Genomic DNA, 5,000 nt, shown 5'->3' with positions numbered 1-5,000 from the left:
GAAATAAATTACTGACTGTAATAGTTACTCTCATTTGAAATATTTAATGACGAGAGTAGCAGATGTGAAATTATAACGTCAAAGTCTTTTATGTTTATGGTAATAAGACGTAAGGATAACAATAGATATGTAACTAAAAAAAAAAAAAAAAAAAAAAAAAAAAAAAACATTATTTTCATTGATTTACTTTTGTTTTTTTAAAAATTCCTTGATTTATATATATATATATAATAGATAATCACAACCACTAGCTTTAACGACAATCAGACATAGGCCTACAGTAAGTTTTTTTTTTCACAAATCAAACAAAATTTAATCGAAAGCGGCGAAAGTTCGGCACTCATTGTGTCCCGAACGTGTTGTGACCTTGGCCTCGACGTCAACACCCTTCAGAGAGAGTTGGTATCAGTCATTCACAGCCATTCATAAAGGAACTGTGATAAGTTATCTTGTCTCGGAATCGTGAGTGAACTGGAATAAATTACGAGTTAGTAAAAGTACACAAGGAAAATTCTTAATTAGGGTTTTCGATCTCTTTGCTGTGGAAGTCATAATCAACGGACGAACAAACACTTTTCATTTAATTTTGTTAGCATGTTTCTATAAAAAGATTATAATCAATGTTTAAATGTATTGTTTTATAAATTAAAAAATATACTATCAACTCAACACACTGTTTTTTTCAAGGCCATGTGATTCTTATGGTGATTAAGTTGAAAGAGAGTAAACCTCTACCTCCTAATCTAACTATAGCTATATATTACGTATGTAGGGAGAAAAACATACACATATATATATTGTGGTGTGTTTGTGTGTATTTGTGTATATACATATACATATATATACATACATACATATATATACATACACACACATATACGTCTGTATACATGTGTGTGTGTATTCATATATACTGAACATTCGTAATTTCAAACAGATCTAGGATTCATGACAGTCCAGTTTGAAATTTTAGGCCTTAAATAGTCAATAACAACTGACGCGTGACGAGTAGTCGGCGGTTCCCAGGGCGCCTTGCTTCCTACTGGATGAATTAACGGAAGTTCGTGTGTGTCTACTGTTTTTGGGCAGCCCTCCCGCAAACGCATCCACATTCACGCGCACACCCTCGCACACACACACATACATAAATACATATATATATATATATATATATATATATATATATGGATATATCATACATATATATATGGATATATATACATATTTATATTTATATTCATATATAAATTCATATACCTATGTATATATACATATATGTGTATATACGTATATATATAAATTAATAAACATATGTGTATGTATATGTATGCATGTATGTATGAATATATAATTATATGTTTATGTATCTATATATATGTACATATATGTTAATATTTGTTATTACTTAATACACATTAACACACTCACACCCATATGTATATATTTATACACATGCAATAACGTATATGTACATATTACCATATATTTTCATATAGATACGTGTGTATATATGTATGATATATATTATATATAATATATATAAATATATATGTATATATCATATATAATATATATGTATATATATATATATATATATATATATATATATATATATATATATATATATATATATATATATATATATATATATATATATATATATATATATATATATATATATATATATATATATATATATATATATATATATATATATATATATATATATATATATATATATATATATATATATATATATATATATATATATATATATATATATATATATATATATATATATATATATATATATATATATATATATATATATATATATATATATATATATATATATATATATATATATATATATATATATATATATATATATATATATATATATATATATATATATATATATATATATATATATATATATATATATATATATATATATATATATATATATATATATATATATATATATATATATATATATATATATATATATATATATATATATATATATATATATATATATATATATATATATATATATATATATATATATATATATATATATATATATATATATATATATATATATATATATATATATATATATATATATATATATATATATATATATATATATATATATATATATATATATATATATATATATATATATATATATATATATATATATATATATATATATATATATATATATATATATATATATATATATATATATATATATATATATATATATATATATATATATATATATATATATATATATATATATATATATATATATATATATATATATATATATATATATATATATATATATATATATATATATATATATATATATATATATATATATATATATATATATATATATATATATATATATATATATATATATATATATATATATATATATATATATATATATATATATATATATATATATATATATATATATATATATATATATATATATATATATATATATATATATATATATATATATATATATATATATATATATATATATATATATATATATATATATATATATATATATATATATATATATATATATATATATATATATATATATATATATATATATATATATATATATATATATATATATATATATATATATATATATATATATATATATATATATATATATATATATATATATATATATATTTTTTTTTTTTTTTTTTTTTTCTGTCGGGTTATCATCCATGCCCTAGAACTCGTACAATTTGTTTTACACTCCCTTACCCTACATTTTATATATTTTCTTTCCTTTGGGTTATTATCTCCTTTCTCTCCATGTCTATGTAACCTATTCTTCTTCCGTTTGTATACCCAGGTTATCACCTCCCTTGCCATTTCTTCCTTTTCGTCCGTTTTCCTTTGTGTTCCCGTTTCCCATGCGTCTGTAGCATTTCCTCTTCCGTCTCTTCCTCAGACAAGCGAGCGCGACCTTCGTACAGCTGATCCGCGAACTGGACCAACATGCTTTACGCCATGCAGGTACCGTGTGATTTCAGGATGATGAGCACAGGTTATTTGTCTGCTTGTGTGTGTTTGTGTCCTCCTGAGTATGCCTGCTTGTGTGTTTGCGTCCGTATTTGTCTGCTTGTGTGATTGCGTCCGGTTGAGTGTGCTTGTTTCTGTGGGTGTGGACATTCAAGATTAATTACCCTTCCTTCAGGAAATTTAGATCCTAAAGCCATGGGAGTAAATGAGCGATAGTGAAGAGGCAGTCGTGCAAGACGAACGGCGACGCAGGTCCTCAGTATTCTAATTATCTTTGATTTCGTTACTCGTTAATTGCCATATATTTTGGCTTCTTGAACCAAACAATTCTTTCTTTGTGGTTAATTTATTGTCATTCCCTCACTCAGATCGTACTATTACTTGATTTAAATGTTGCAGTTTCATCGTGATCGCTGGTACCACTATCGTATTATTTACAAATACACTTAAATAAGCATAAATACACGTAAATATATATGAATGAACTTCTATATAGAGTGAATAATATACATATATAAATACAAATAAAGAAAAAGCATTCACACATGCATACTTTCTTAAAAGGCCACACATGTCTAATCAAGGCGAAGGTCAGTTGACTGTAATGACTTTCCTTATAAGTCTTCAATATTTTGTTCTTTCATTATCTCCGTCATTCTGTTCGTCCGCTTGTGTGTTTATACATACATATATATACAAATATATGTATATATATACAGGTACGTATATATACATATATGTGTGTTTGAGTGTTTATATGTATATGCACACATACACATATACATGAGTATATAATACACACGTATGTGTGTTTGTATGTGTGCACATAAGGATTGCCTGTTTACATAGATCTTTGCATCTATTGGGTCAAAATGGCAACAAATAATAGTTTAACCACAAATGCATATCGGAAATAGTTTTTGTTATATATGACGAACTTATCTTTACTAAATGCATAATAAACAGTGATCAGTGTTTCTACAATGTATTCTAATTTATTGATAAAGATGAAGGTTATAATGATAATGATAATGATAATGATAATAATAATGGTAATAATAATAATAATAATAATGATAATGATAATGATAATGATAATGATAATGATAATGATAATGATAATGATAATGATAATGATAATGATAATGATAATGATAATGATAATGATAATGATAATGATAATGATAATGATAATGATAATGATAATGATAATGATAATGATAATGATAATGATAATGATAATGATAATGATAATGATAATGATAATGATAATGATAATGATAATGATAATGATAATGATAATGATAATGATAATGATAATGATAATGATAATGATAATGATAATGATAATGATAATGATAATGATAATGATAATGATAATGATAATGATAATGATAATGATAATGATAATGATAATGATAATGATAATGATAATGATAATGATAATGATAATGATAATGATAATGATAATGATAATGATAATGATAATGATAATGATAATGATAATGATAATGATAATGATAATGATAATGATAATGATAATGATAATGATAATGATAATGATAATGATAATGATAATGATAATGATAATGATAATGATAATGATAATGATAATGATAATGATAATGATAATGATAATGATAATGATAATGATAATGATAATGATAATGATAATGATAATGATAATGATAATGATAATGATAATGATAATGATAATGATAATGATAATGATAATGATAATGATAATGATAATGATAATGATAATGATAATGATAATGATAATGATAATGATAATGATAATGATAATGATAATGATAATGATAATGATAATGATAATGATAATGATAATGATAATGATAATGATAATGATAATGATAATGATAATGATAATGATAATGATAATGATAATGATAATGATAATGATAATG

Source organism: Penaeus chinensis, chromosome 33, assembly GCF_019202785.1.
Source record: "Penaeus chinensis breed Huanghai No. 1 chromosome 33, ASM1920278v2, whole genome shotgun sequence".
NCBI lineage: Eukaryota > Metazoa > Arthropoda > Malacostraca > Decapoda > Penaeidae > Penaeus > Penaeus chinensis.
Note: the sequence above shows the minus strand (reverse complement) of the source record.